Below are 16,012 nucleotides of genomic sequence, written 5' to 3' on the forward strand. Positions count from 1 at the left end.
TGATTGTGTTAATGAGAAAAATCAAACGGTTATGGGTTTGATGCATCATAAATATGAGTCCCTGGTTTGATGGTTTGATGTATATGAATTGTGTATATGAGTCCCTGGTGTTGGGCTAGCGGCTAGGGTGCCAGCTTAGGATCCTAGGATCCTGGGTTCGAATCCCGGTCAATCGCTGAATTAACGCCAGGGGGGTTGACTCAGCCTGTCATCCTTCCGAGGTCGGCAAATTGAGTACCACTTCACTGGTAATTCCCTGCTTGTCGTTAAAGGCGGCAAAAAGGGTTGGCGTCAGGAAGGGCATCCGGCCGTAAAACATTGCTTCAAAAAGGGGACCGAAAAACAACAACAACCACAGTTCCCGAAAAAGGCCAACCCCCGCTTGCGGGGAAAAATGGCCTTTAAAGGTGGTTTTTTTTTTTTTTTATGGGCAGCTACTATACAAGGGGGAGACATTCTTCTTGTAATTGTATTTATCTTAGTCAATCATAGTCTTATCTTAGTTTTTATAATCATACTGTTATGAATTTGGTAGAGCAATATGTAGAGCAGAGTAGATCTGAGTAGGTAAAATGCTCCGGGATGTCGCGATAGCTAGAACCCACTATGTACCTTTAAGTTAGTATGTGTAGGCGTATGCCGGGATAATTGCGTATATATTTCCTGTACGGGGACAGGAAGTGCTAAGTAGTTAGGGTGATAAGGGTAACTTTGTGTGTTTTCCCACCCCTGTGGTCAATCCAATGTCCCTTTTGGCATCGCACCTAGACAGTAGGAATTCATGCCCCTAGCGCACCTACATTAATTAATTCCCTTCCCTTTCACATCAATGGAACAACACCGACCAAAACGCACCCTGCTGAGACACGATGAGAAGGGGGTGGATCTTTTGACGTCATGGGGAAGGGCGGACGAATGGGGGTCACAAGAGGGCGTGACGGTGCGGGAGGAAAGTGACGACACGAAGGAGAGGAAGAGAGTTCGGAGTTGGACACGAGGCAGAGCAGACGCCATTTGGGGGAGCTGAGAGGATTCAGTCGTGATAGAGTGCACTGGACATTTTTCCCCTCTAGTTCTTCCCTGCCTTCGTTCCCTCCATCTTCCCTGCGATTGGATCGCGTGCTTGCGTGGGCGGCTGTCATGCCGAGGTTCACCCCGTTGGTGGCCGTATTCCATTTGTGGCCTCTTGCGTACCATCGCCAACCACTCACGATCTCCATGGCGCCGGGCAGAGACGACAGCCCCAGGAACCGTGGTCCTTCAGACGGGGCGAGCGTTTGAGAGTTGCGGGGCGAGAGGACTGGGGTCGGCGAGCGAGTCGCGTCGGGGAGACCCTTCCCGCCCACATGTCAGGGCCTAGCCATCCGAGGCCTGCACTATCTTCATGCCACGCTCCCGAGCGAGCAGAGCTAAGAGCGCACCACACACACACACCCTCTTTGTTCATTTCGTCATTTGCCCTGTGGTTTGTTTAATAACTCTGTTGAGCGGGAGTACTCCATATAGGGGGTTTAGAGCATCATATTTCTTTGTTCTCGGAACCGTTAATAAATCCTTATATTATTTTCTGTATATATCTGAACGCAGTTTCCTGGGTGTTTGATTTTAATAGATAAGGCGGCGGAGCTTTGCTGTGTCCGCCATTCCGCGCGTTTAACTTTAGTTTAAGTGTTCGATTTGGAATCCGCGATTGAGTTCTCGCCTCGGGAGTTAAAGCCTCGCAATTGGCCATCCGCAACTGTGGTGTTAATCGCGGTTGCGTGACAATACTTTCAACTCCCTCGTCGCTCAATAAGAAACAATGCTAATACTTTTATTTTATTCAAACTAAATGCACTGGATATAACCAATTTTTGGAGGGATAATTGTTCTACATTATGTAGTAAAAAGGAATTTGAGGACCATATGAAACATACGACTGAAAAATATAAATATATCGTTGTTAAAGCAGATGATATAATAACTAATAATTTATTTACATAAATAAAATGAATGCTGAAGAAAGAGTAAGAAAATTTAAGGAACATCAAGGCTTAGTGTTGCCTGGTGTTGGCTTAGCGGTCAGGGTGCCGGTTTGGGATCCTAGGATCCTGGGTTCGAATCCCGGTCGATCGCTGAATTAACGCCAGGGGGGTTGACTCAGCCTGTCATCCTTCCGAGGTTGGCAAATTGAGTACCAGCTTGCTGGGATGAATGATCCCGGTGTGTACCCCGGTTTAGAATAGGTACACCGTATCCCTGCGCATCGTAAGCGCGTGACCAATGGTTGGCGTCAGGAAGGGCATCTGGCCATAAAAACATTGCCTGAAACAGGGAACCATGATTGTCATGGGGCCCGCAAGGCTAACCCCCGCTCTAGCGGGGAAAATGGCCTTAAAACGATCATTCATTCATTCATTCATTCAACAACTACTTTCAAAAGTTGTGAAACAACAGGAGGGAATAAGGAAGAAACGGAGACAAAAGCTATTAGGTGAAGACGTATTTGAAAGAAAACAAGAGGAGTTTTTTAAACCTCTTTTAAACCTACCAAACAAAAGGGGGTTTCGATTCAACTTCCTGCGATAGAATATACCCCAACCCAAAAACAGGAAGTGCCTGATTTGATTGACCTATCAGATCAAGTTCCCGCGATAACATATACTTCCAAACAACAACAGGAGTTGCGAGAGTTGGATGAACTAACGAATCAAGAACTTACAAATATAGAAGCAACACAATCATCCCGAGACCTTGAGAAAACAAATAAACTTTCTAATTATGCTGCGAAAGCTATTAAAAACAATGAATCTCCAAGGTTCTGGTTAAAGGGGTACATTAACCAAAACGGGTCTCATTCCATCAGAAGAAGAAGAATCAGCAGCGTTTCATCTTGTTAACGAGGCGGTATTGGTATTTAATGATGAGTTAATGTTTTTGAGTGATACTCACTCAAATGCTAAATTAACCCCCAGATTAATGTTTCTTCTCACACACACCGGCCATAGAAACACCAGACTCGGTGATTCAAAATATTTTGATGCACCACTTGATATAGAAAGAGAGGAAGATAAGGTATATATTGAGTTGCTAAACGCGATTGATTACGAGGGGTATATTAGGGGTAAAGGTTAGAAAAATGAGAAGGAAAAAGATATTCTTAATGCTGTGGATAAACTTGGATTGAGTTCAGGCTCCGGCGTTAGTTTTCTTCCGAGTGACTCATCACAATTAGTTAATAGACTATTACTGCTGTTAGGTAGTAAGGAGGCGGGAAACAACAATTGTTTTAATGAAATATCAGCCATTTTAGATCAGTTGATGAATAGGAAAATAATTAATAAATGTCAATACAAAGATCTTTTATCTCACATACAATAAAATGAGAAACACAACTCTTAGATTTGATTTTACAACGAGTGATCACACGACTCCATTCCAATACCCGGTACAACTTGATCCCACAAAAGAATATGAAGCGGCGTTATTGTCTATGGAAGCTTATAATACCTTGTTAATATCACAGAAAAGAATAACAAGTTTAGTTATGATCCGGGAACTGGATATAAAACTATAGAAGTACCCCCCGGAGCTTACGAGATACCTGTACTATGTTCAGAAATTTCATGTGAAATGAACGAACAAGGTGATGAACCAAAAAATATCGAAATAGATACTCAAAAACATACATCAAAATCAACTATTAGGCTTAAAAAATAATTATAAAACAGATTTCACGATTACTAATTCATTCCGCGAGATGTTAGGTTCCTCCGCAAAAAAAGCTTGAGAATAATAATACGTTTGTCAGTGATAACGTCGTTGACATATCCTCAGGTATAAATTCAATATTAATTCACTGTGATTTTGTTGATGGTGCTTATGACGATGGAGTAAAAACAAATACAATATTTTCATTCAGTGCTTATTCAACTCCAATAGTTTATAAATTCAATATGGAACCAAAGAATCTCACCTATTTGCCCGTGTCAGGAAAAACCATTTCTAAAGTAAATTTTAAGATAACTGATCAGGATCACCGTATGGTTTCTTTCAATGGTGAAATTATATCCATCAGAATTCACCTACGTGAAGTTGTTCCACAATCAACTGTAGATCAGCTACGCGAAGTTCTTCAACAAATAATTGGAAAAATTATATAATAACTATAAACTAATTAATAAATGAACATCCAACTGTTTTTTCTAGAATGTAGTTTTAACACGAGTGATCAAGATAAAAAGAAAACTTACCAAGAGTTAGTGTTTGGAAAAATAAGGCTTGTATTTACTCGGGAAAGAGGAGAGGCTATGTTAACGTCAAGTGGAGAATTTTTAATTCCGTCAAAATTTTCAATGAAAGATAAATTATGTTTTGAAAAGTTGTTTTGGCTGCTGGACACTAATTATTCACGACTAGAACGAAAAATCAAAGCGAATAAATTGGAAAAATTAAAACTAAAATGTTAAAAGTTTTTTATTCTTCTTAGAATAATTACAAGATGGTTGTTGTAAGAAAACATGAGCTAAGAAAATATAAAGTCATTACGAAAGATACGAAAGGTGTTAGTAAAACAGCTGGGAATGGGATTGGGGAAGGTATGTATCTTTCACCACACTATAAGGGCCAAGGTATGTATCTTTCACCACACTATAAGGGCCAAGGTATGTATCTTTCACCATACTATAAGGGGGAAGGTATGTTTCTTGGGAGAGGATACTATAAGCCTACGAGAGAACGTGGTGTCGGAGATCAATTTAGAAATAAAGGAGATGGGTTAATTGATACTCTAATGGGTATCGGTTCAACTATTCTTAAACATAAAGACCTAATTGGTTCAACCGCTTCTGCCATGGGAAATGTAGCGGGTGCTATAAAGAGTATAAAAGACGCTCAAAAGGAATCTCATAAATTACAAGCGATCAAATAAGTTAGAAAAGGTAAAACTAAACTAACTCCACAAGAACGACAAAGAATAATTGAAGTACTTGGGTCGGGTTTTCAAAAGTTTTAAATATTTTATTAGTATCACACGTAAATATAATAAATTTATTTCTTATATTTTTTATTGTTAAAATAATGGAGGCAATTGATCCTATTTATGATTTGGATGATACGATTATCATCTCAAACTCAACTAAAAAAGCAGATTATTATAAGGTAAATGCCGTAACAGGGACAGATTGGAATACGACCGGAACAAAAAGTTTTGAGATAAATAATCAACAAACTTACTTGAACCTAGCCGATAGTTTCTTGTTATGTAAATTTAAATTCACCGAAGCGGGGAATAACACAAACGCTACACTCGTAAATGATTTCTTCTGGAAAATGTTTGATAGTATTCGTTTGTATATTGGAACGCAAGAAGTTGAAGCTATTGATTATGTCTCTGCGACAGCTGAAATGATGAAATTTACGCTATATTCGCCTAGTGATAGGGTGGGTAAGGGGTGTTTTGAAGTTTTTATTTCTGATATGAAAACAGGAAAGGTCGATAACCCGGGCTATAAACAAAGGAAGGGAATGTATTAATAATGATGAGGCAAAACCAGTGAATAGTTTTACCGTAGCTGTGCCCCTTAAAGGTATATTTGGATTTTGTGGTTATGATAAAGTTCTGTACGGCCTTAAAATTAGATTTCAACTACTAAGGAATACTAATGAAAACAGATTGGTTTTTGGGAAGGCTAATGCTTTCGGTGCTGACAATAAATTTGTTGTTCATGATCTGTGTTGGTATATTAGTGAATATACTCCTAGTCTTAAAACGGAAGAGATGTTGAATAGAAGGCTTAACACAACGACCCTGCTAAATGTATCCTACCTTAAAAGAAGATGTCAACATGTTAAATTGGAACATACTACCTACACTTGGAATTTAGGTGTTCTGGAAGGAAAGCCTCGGTACCTATGGCTTATTTTTAAGAAACCCGATGGAGATACTGCTACTGATAAGAATAATGCGTTGTGTGATAATGCACCATAAAACAACTTCGGGTTTCTCTAGATGGAACCTTTTATCCTTGAGATAGATTGGAAATTAATTGGAAAAACAATGATTATGCTGAAGCTTATAAGTCTTACCAAAAGGTGTGTGAAAGCAACAGTAATCAAGAGCCCATTTTGGATATGGCGTCGTTTAAAGACATATATATATACAATCCACGCGATTGACCTAAGTGCGCAAAAGGAAACTATAAGGTCTAATAGAGTGGATACCTCCCTATACATCAAAATAGAAGAGAAAGAAGTTGATGCATATTGTTTACTCTTGGAAGAAACAGAACTACAGATCAATACGGATAATGGTGTTATGACCAATATCACATAAGTAATAACTAGAAAAAAAAATCTTTTCATAAGTAAAATGAGTAAAGTAACAACTGACGTATATATTAATCAAATCAATCGTGATAAACTATCATCTTGTATCCAAAATCAAAAACCTTGTACGATTAATGTTCGTACAATTCAAAGAAAGGGTGATATGAGAATTAGTGTTTTGCTCACAAAAGTACAGGAGGAAAAACTAAATAGTGCCGGTTCACTTAGTTTAAAAATGTCAAAACCTATGTTGAAGAAATATTCACTAAAGGAAATAACAGGAGGATTTCCTCCGCTTCTAGCCCTAATCCCCTTAATTGCCGGTGCTGTAGGTGCAGCGGGGGCGGCGACGGGTGGTATTTCAGCAGCGATAAAAGCCGCGAACAAAAGGAAACCTCAACTAGCAGCCCAAAAAGAATTGGAAAGATATAACAAGGCATTGGAGAAAGAAGAAGAAGAAGAAGGAGAAAGAAAGAAGTGGGGTAATTGTAGATTTTGCTGAAAGGCTTGAAAGTCTGCCTGATAGGGCGAGATCGTTAGTTGGAGATATGCTTTCTTCTATCGCACAGGTGGGTGTAAAACTAACTAAAAGAGGTAATGGATTATATCTTTCTCCTAAATAAAAAGAAAATTTATTTTCGAAAATAAAATGGAGGAGTGGTTTAAACATTTTGGAAAGAATACAACGTCAAATATAGAACTCGGTAAATATTGTAAACAGCTAAACCTCAATAACGTAAGTATTTGTATGAGGGATGAATTACCAAAGTTGCCCAAAAATACAAAGAATATTATTATGAATTTAGAAGATAAAAGTGGAAATGGGTCACATTGGACTTGTATTCATAATGGTGGGGATAAATACTATTTGATAACTATGGGCTTCCACCACCTCTTGAAGTAATTAACTTCCGACCGTAGGGGGAGAGTGTTTGTCAAACGTTTCAAATCCAAGAAGTAAATTCTAAATGTTGTGGTCAATTTATGTTTGTCCATATTATTTCACCTCAACAATAATGAAAGTTTTTCTGATATTATTTTTACTCTTATTTAAAATGACCTACGTTGGAAAAGACGGTTCTATCTTTAGGGGATCTCAAGAGATGACTGTTGATTTATCAAATTATTATACAAAGGCACAGGTTGAACGACAGAAATATGATCGAACTAAAAATCTTAATATGAAAAATAATTATAAATTAATCAATTATCCGAGTCTCACGGGTAACAACGACTTGGTGAGATTAGGTGATGTATTACAATATAAATCCCAAGAGAAAACAGCACGTTATGACAAACAAGTAGAAATTACAGTCACAACGCCTGGCTCTCCAGACCATACCCCTTTTCACATTAAATTGAACGTACCACTTACAATCAAACTTTATAAAGAGGGGGATATTATTAATATGGCAATTGATAAATGGGGGTATGATACGAGTTAGGGTATAATTGGTTCTTTTCAATAAACTTGGAAGACCTACAAGATTTTATTTGGTCTCGTAAAGAAGAATATTACCCCCTTGGTGACCATAATGCGGTATGTGGAAACACAATTAGTAATCAGCTAATACATGAGTTAGGAAGTAAAAATCTATATGGTAGCATAGCGATGGTTTGTATGACAAAGAGGCAAGACAATCATATAACGATACAAAGTCAGGGAATACAATCAGATTTGGTAGCGGGAAGATGGAATGGTATTACCTGTCATGGCAGGTAATGTCATACCTGCCTTCGTCTCCTGGAAAGCAAATCCAACGGAAGGAAATCTCATTTCCTTTCACAAAGCCCGAAACAAGTGTGTGTCCACCCTCAGGAGAGCCAGGAAACAATATCTCTCCGTTCTCAAGACCGAACTCTCTTATCTGTCTCCCTCTTCCAAATCCTGGTGGCGTCTGGTCAAATCTGTTTCTGGTGTTTGTTCCCCCTCCATCCCCTCCCTTACCTCAAACGGCTACACAGCTGACTCCGCACGTGAAAAAGCTGAATGCCTCAACTCTGTGTTTGCCTCTAAATCTTGTGTCCCAAACCCATCCCTCTCTGTACCCACCGAACCCAGTTGTACCCAGCTGCTCCTGGACTCCGTGTCCTTTCCTCCTGACAAGATGGAAAGGTTTCTGTCAACCCTCGACTCTGATTCTGCAACTGGACCTGACGGCATCAGCCCACGGGTCCTAAAATCCTGTTCTTCCGCTCTTTCACTCCCTCTTTCTGTTGTCTTCACCCTCTCTTTTGCTCAAGATCAACTGCCATCTGCTTGGAAATCAGCCAACATCACCGCTTTGCACAAAAAAGGTGCAAAAACAGATCCTAGCAACTACAGACCAATCAGCCTTCTCCAAATTATCAGCAAAGTCATGGAATCCATCATTGCTTCGGATATGAAATCATTCCTCTTCTCCAATGGCTTGATCTCTGATCATCAATTTGGTTTCAGACCAGGTCACTCCACTCTGGACATGCTGCTTCTGCTGTCTCAACAATGGATGGAGGTCCTCAATGCCAAACAGGAAATTAGAGCTGTCTCCCTCGACATATCACGTGCCTTCGATACGGTGTGGCACCCCGCTCTGCTCACCAAACTCTCCTCCTTTGGTATCCATGGAAATCTCCACGCATGGCTGGCGGACTTCCTCTCTAGTCGTAATCAACATGTGGCCCTGAATGGGTTTCTCTCATCTCCTCTTCCTGTACAGGCTGGAGTTCCCCAAGGCAGTGTTCTGGGCCCTGTGCTTTTTCTGGTCTTCATCAATGATCTCTCTGACTCTCTTGAAAATCCTCTCTATCTCTTTGCTGATGACTCCACTCTCTGCCGCTCCATTCCTCATCCCTCAGATCGGCAGTCTGCAGCCTCCTCACTCTCTGCAGACCTGGACAAAATCACAGACTGGGCAAACAAGTGGAACATGTCTTTCAATCCTGACAAATCTCACACTCTTACGATGTCTCTCCGAAAAGACCGACTGGACAACCCTCCCATCTACTTTCTGAATAATCCTCTCCAAGAAGTTCTATCGCTCAAGCTTTTGGGTCTCACTATCTGCCATGATCTTTCCTGGGAAAACCACATTTCCAAGCTGGCCTCCAAAGCCAGTCGCCGACTGGGCATCCTCCGTCGTGCGAAGTCCTTCCTTGGCACACCTGAGCTCCTCACCACATACAAGGCTTTCATCCGCAGCTCAATGGAGTACTGCTCTCCCCTCTGGGCTGGTGCTCCTGCCTCACAACTAGCTCATCTTCACGCTGTTCAAACCAAAGCGTTCAGAATCATTGGAATCTCCCGCGATGACGCTATCTCCGAGGGCCTTTCACTTACTCATCGCAGGCAGGTTGGTGGTCTTTCTGTCTTCTACCGACTCCTCTCTGGCCTTGCTCCCCCAGCTCTCTCTGGGCTCTGTCCCCCAAATATTCCTGCAGGTCGCACAAGATCTGCCTGCAACCCTCTTATGGTTCAACTGCCAAAATCAAGACTCTCTGCTCACCTTCACTCCTTCATTCCTCTTTTCTCCCACGTCTGGGACAAACTCCCTCACTCTCTTCAATCCCACTCCTCCCTCCAGGTCTTTAAAACGGCTGTTCACCACCATCTCTTATCTTCCCCAATCCAAAACCTTGATCTTTTCTACCCCCGCTAATTTCACCCCAAATCCACTTTTTTGAGGTGCCGACTTCTTTCCTGGAAGTCCTTGGTGTCCTTGCGTTTTATACCTATCCTGCCTCCCCCCAGGCCCTCTCCCTCCCACACATCTCCCGATGTCCCTGCTCTCAAATGTTGTGTTTGTGTGCTTCCTCCCCTTCTCTCCCCATCTTGTCGACCGCTCCCCTTTTTATATACTTTGCTTGTTTGTTTGATTTGTTTGTTTGATAAATGTTCGCTCTTTCACGAGCCTCGACTCTGTATACAAAAAAAAAAAAAAAAAAAAATTGTATTAATCTCATGTATATTTCAAAAACATAAATGGTTAACTAATTTGAAATTAAATAATTTCGAATTAGTTTTTACCAATTCTATGTATTTGCTCATCCCTTGCTGTCCTTACCACCTCTTCTATTGTTGCCTCTACTTCCTCCTCTTCCTTTGTTGACCTTGCTATCCTTGCCCCTGCTTCCTTTGCTACCATTGCAAAGGTAGAAGTTATCGTTGCTGGCTTTGTTATCTCTGTTTTTTTTTGTTGTTTTTTTTGTTTTTTTTTGTATACAAGATCGAGGCTCGTGAAAGAGCGAACATTAATCACACAGAAAGACAAACCGACACATAAAACATATAACATAGGGAGCGGTAGACAAGATGGGGAGAGAGGGGGAAGGACACAAACACAACATTTGAGAGCAGGGACCGAGAGACATGGAGACATCGAGAGATCTGAGAGAGGGCGAGGGCTTTGGGGGGGGGGCGTGGGAAGGGGGCGGTGGGAGAGGTATAAAACATATGGACACTGCCAGGACTTCCAGGAAAGAAGTTGGAATTTCAAACAAGGTGGATCTGGGGTGAATTAGCGGGGGTAGAAAAGATCAAGGTTTTGGATGGGGGAAGATAAGAGATGTTGGTGAACAGCTGTTTTAAAGACCTGGAGGGAGGAGTGGGATTGAAGGGAGTGAGGGAGTTTGTTCCAGAGGCGGGAGAAAAGAGGAATGAAAGAGTGAAGGTGAGCAGAGAGCCGAGATTTCGGCAGTTTAACCATCAGAGGGTTGCTGGCAGATCTTGTGCGACCTGTAGGAATATTTGGGGGACAGAGCACAGAGAGAGCTGGGGGAGCAAGGCCGGAGAGGAGTCGGTAGAAGACAGAAAGACCACCTACCTGCCTGCGGTGAGTGAGTGAAAGGCCCTCAGAGATAGCTTCATCGCGGGAGATTCCAATAATTCTGAAAGCTTTGGTTTCAACAGCGTGAAGCCGAGCTAGGTGTGAGGCAGGAGCACCGGCCCATAGGGGAGAACAGTATTCCATTGAGCTGCGGATGAAAGCCTTGTATGTGGAGAGGAGCTCAGGTGTGCCGAGGAAGGACTTCGCACGACGGAGGATGCCCAGTCGGCGACTGGCTTTGGAGGCCAGCTTGGAAATGTGGTTTTCCCAAGAAAGATCATGGCAGATAGTGAGACCCAAAATCTTGAGCGACAGAACTTCTTGGAGAGGATTGTTGAGAAAGTAGATGGGAGGGTTGTCCAGTCGATCTTTTCGGAGAGACATAGTAAGAGTGTGAGATTTGTCAGGATTGAAAGACATGTTCCACTTGTTTGACCAGTCTGTGATTTTGTCCAGGTCTTCAGAGAGTGAGGAGGCAGCAGACTGCCGATCTGAGGGAAGAGGAATGGAGCGGCAGAGAGTGGAGTCATCAGCAAAGAGATAGAGAGGATTTTCGAGAGAGTCAGAGAGATCATTGATGAAGACCAGAAAAAGCACGGGGCCCAGAACACTGCCTTGGGGAACTCCAGCCTGAACAGGAAGAGGAGATGAGAGAAACCCATTCAGGGCCACACGTTGACGACGACTAGAGAGGAAGTCCACCAGCCATGCGTGGAGATATCCATGGATACCAAAGGAGGAGAGTTTGGTGAGCAGAGCGGGGTGCCAGACCGTGTCGAAGGCACGTGATATGTCGAGGGAGACAGCTCTAATTTCCTGTTTGGCATTGAGGACCTCCATCCATTGTTGAGACAGCAGAAGCAGCATGTCCAGAGTAGAGTGACCTGGTCTGAAACCAAATTGATGATCAGAGATCAAGCCATTGGAGAAGAGGAAAGATTTCATATCCGAAGCAATGATGGATTCCATGACTTTGCTGATAATTGGGAGAAGGCTGATTGGTCTGTAGTTGCTAGGATCTGTTTTTGCACCTTTTTTGTGCAAAGCGGTGATGTTGGCTGATTTCCAAGCAGATGGCAGTTGACCTTGAGCAAAAGAGAGGGTGAAGAGAACAGAGAGAGGGTGAGATAGAGCAGCAGAGCAGGATTTTAGGACCCGTGGGCTGATGCCGTCGGGTCCAGTTGCAGAATCAGAGTCGAGGGTTGACAGAAACTTTTCCACCTTGTCAGGAGGAAAGGACACGGAGTCCAGGAGCAGCAGGGTACGACTGGGTATGGTGGGTACAGAGAGGGATGGGTTTGGGACACAAGATTTAGAGGCAAACACAGAGTTGAGGCATTCAGCTTTTTCACGTGCGGAGTCAGCTGTGTAGCCGTTTGAGGTAAGGGAGGGGATGGAGGGGGAACAAACACCAGAAACGGATTTGACCAGACGCCACCAGGATTTGGAAGAGGGAGACAGATAAGAGAGTTCGGTCTTGAGAACGGAGAGATATTGTTTCCTGGCTCTCCTGAGGGTGGACACACACTTGTTTCTGGCTTTGTGAAAGGAAATGAGATTTCCTTCCGTTGGATTTGCTTTCCAGGAGACGAAGGCAAGTTGTTTCTGGGCAACAGCCTCACCACAAGATTCCGTGTACCATGGACGGGAGGAAGGGTATGACAACTGAAGACGAGATGGGATAAATCTGTGCATGAGAGAGAGCAATTTACTTTGGAAGAATTCCCAGGATGAGTTGATGTCAGAGGTGGTAGAGATGGGAGACCAGTCCAGATGATTGATGGCTGCTTGAAGACCGTGCCAGTTGGCCTGAGTGAAATGCCAGACTCGTCGACGCTGAGCAGGCTCCCTGAGGATGGTCAGAGAGATGTCCACTTTAACAAGGACATGATCAGATGATCCGATCGGAGCAGAAGAAGAGCAGCAGACATTTTCAGGGAAGTTAGTCATAACCAAGTCCAGAAGAGAAGATGTTCCGTTGACTGAGATCCAGGTCGGGAAATTGACAGATTGTGTCAGTCCCAGTGAGTCGCAGAAGTCCTTTGCTGAGGAGCCATGGCTGGTGAGAGAGGTACCCACACCCAGCCAACTGGCATGATGACAGTTGAAATCACCACATATGAGGAAGAGAGAGTTGGGATGAGTAGATAGAAGTTGGTCCATATCATCAGACAGCGAGATGTAGATGGAGTCATCACTGTTTGGTGGACGGTACAACACACATATGAACAAGAGGTGGGAGCGAAGGGGAAGCCGTAGCCAGAGGTATTCCTGGGGGTGAGGTGGAGAGAGTGCAGTGCAGGGCGAGTGAGGAAGAGAGTTTTTGATAAAGATAGCAACCCCGCCTCCAGGACGAGGCTCAGGTCTATCATACCGGAGGAGGGAGTAGCCCGGGAGAGATACTATGGAATCAGAGACATCATAAAGGAGGAAAGTTTCTGTTAAGCAGATCACGTCTGGTTTGACAGAAGCAACCTGTATGGAGAGATCAGTTAAGTTTGAACGAAGGCCCCGGATGTTTGAGGTCCATACCGTTAATGAAGAGGAAGGGGGAGCATCAGATACAGAACAGGGGGGAGGAGGGGTAGGGTAAGATGTGGAAGAGGTGGAAGAGGTAGGGAGAGCTGTTGAAGGTGTGTCAGAGATTTCAGAATAGCTCGGAGAAAGGGAAGGATGGGGCGGACAAAAGGTTTGATGGTGATTGGGTGAGCCACAATGAGGTGTTATTTGAGGAGGGGGAAGAGCGAGGCAGAAGGTTGGGGGAGATGGAGGTGAGAGTTTGAAGGGGGAAGAAGCGGGGAGGACGCTTTGAGGAGGGGGAGTGAGAGGGGGGAAATTGAGAAGCAATGAGGGTGGGGAGATTTGAAGGGGAGGGGTGAGGGGGGAGTTTGGGAGGGAAGGGACAAGGGGAGGGATTTGAAAGGGATGGGATATGGGGGAGATTTGGAGGGGAGGGGTGAGGCAGGAGTCTAGGAGGGGAGGGGCGAGGGGGCGTCTTGGCGGGGAGGGGTGAGGGGGTAGTTTAGGAGGGAGGGGGCAAGGGGGGAGATTTGAAAGGGATGGGTGATGGGGAAGATTTGGAGGGGAGGGGTGATGGGGAAGATTTGGAGGGGAGGGGTTATGGGGAAGATTTGGAGGGGAGGGGTGAGATTGGATTTTTGAAAGTGTACGATTTATGGGAAACGAACATTTATTGCAAAATGAGTTTCTTGTGACCTTCGAGTTAAAAATACGTTTAAGGACGCTGGATGGAGGATGGAGTGCAGGAGAGTTTAGGGAATGTAGAAAAAAGGCACTATAGGAGATGGATATTTTTTTTGGGATGAATTGATTTGGTGAGCAAGTCGAAAGCAGCCTTTTAAAGAAGAAGAAGAAAAAGGTGTTATAAAATATGACGGAATACATAACTTGAGGGGAAAGTGTAAACATTGAAGGTTAATGAGTGAAAACTATCTGGGGAAATGGGGGAGAAACACGTGGTCGAAGAACGAACGAACGAATAAGAATGAATAAACGAATGAGAAGAGAGAAGGAAATGTTTTTTTTTTGTTTTTTTTTTGTTTTTTTTTGAGTTCAGATTTACACAAGGAAGTAGGCTATGGGTGAAAAGACTGGGAATACAGAGAACGAAAGTTATTGGATCACAAACGACGGACCGCTGAGAAAAACAAAGCCTCAAGGTTGTACAGTGCACACTGTACAAGGCCTCAAGACACGACACGAATTAACACGATTTTCAATACAGGTATGAAAGATTTGCACCGAAAAATCTTCGTCGGGACACAATATACGTACAACACCATAAATAAATACAGTTTTAACGAAAATACAAATGGGAACAATCACTTAACTTCGATTTCAAATCGTTCGCGACGCGGCAAAGGCCTTGCTCGCGACACGGCAAACAGACGATCAATTTATGAAAGATAAACACCGAGAAACAACCAAAGTTGCACACAATAACTTCACACACCGAAAGATAAATACAGTTTCGACAAAATACAATTGTGAACAGACTTAACTTCGAAAAACGTGGAGACCGTGTGGAGCTTCGAAAATCCCTGCCGCCGTCTCCAAGATCTCGCGAGATCTCTGTTATCTCTGTATGAGAAGTATCTCTATTATCGTTGCTGGCTTTGTTAACCTTGCTACCCTTGTTTCCTCCTCTACCCTTGCCAACCCTTCCTTGACCCCCTCCTCTACTACACCTGCTATCCTTGCTGTCATTTCCTTCTCATGCTCTATTGTCACTTCTTCCCACTTCTCCTCTTCCCTCTTCTCCTCTTCTTCTTCTTCTTCCCTTCTTCTTCTTCTTCCCTCGCTTCTGTTTCCATTGCTTCCCTTATTACCCATGCTTTCTTTGTTTCCTCCTCCTTTATCTTCTCCAAGTCCTCCTTCATTTTCTCCAATTCCTCCCTGTCCTTTTCCTCCTTCTCCTCCTTATCCCTCTCCTCCCTCTCCTCCTCCTTTTTCTCCTTTTCCTCCTTCTCCCTCTCTTCCTCCTCCCTTGTTACCCTTAGGGCATCTCCCCAAAGTACATTATACATATATTCATCTGGATTTTGAGCTAATCTTGTATTTATAATTATTTTTCTCACAATCGGGTACCAATAGGATTTGTTAACATCTTCTAAAAGACTTTTATATTTCATAACCTTGAGAAGTTCATTTTTATTTAGTATTTTACGCAGGTCTCTAGTTGTAGGTTTTACAATATCTGTATATGGCCAATCCTTAATTACAAACCTTCCCTGTTTATGTTCCAATTCATAAGGAATTAAAAATGTTGCCCCCTTTTCTTGCAATTATCCTTGAATACAAAAATTATAATTCTCCTGAAGTAGTTTTCTTGCCATTTTAATATAAAAAATTATTAATTATCTTCAATTGGGTCAATAAAC

At 42.9% G+C, this 16,012-nt stretch overlaps 2 protein-coding genes across 4 annotated transcripts in view; one reads left to right on the forward strand and one right to left on the reverse strand.

Annotated features, from left to right (window-relative positions):
• SMPD2 (sphingomyelin phosphodiesterase 2) overlaps positions 1–16,012 on the reverse strand; it is a 612,478-nt gene that overhangs the window by 133,917 nt on the left and 462,549 nt on the right. The gene's annotated exons all lie outside the window — the stretch shown is intronic.
• LOC137429587 (beta-parvin) overlaps positions 1–16,012 on the forward strand; it is a 78,948-nt gene that overhangs the window by 36,260 nt on the left and 26,676 nt on the right. The gene's annotated exons all lie outside the window — the stretch shown is intronic.

This window comes from Myxine glutinosa, chromosome 1 (assembly GCF_964187855.1).
Source record: "Myxine glutinosa chromosome 1, kmMyxGlut1.1, whole genome shotgun sequence".
NCBI lineage: Eukaryota > Metazoa > Chordata > Myxini > Myxiniformes > Myxinidae > Myxine > Myxine glutinosa.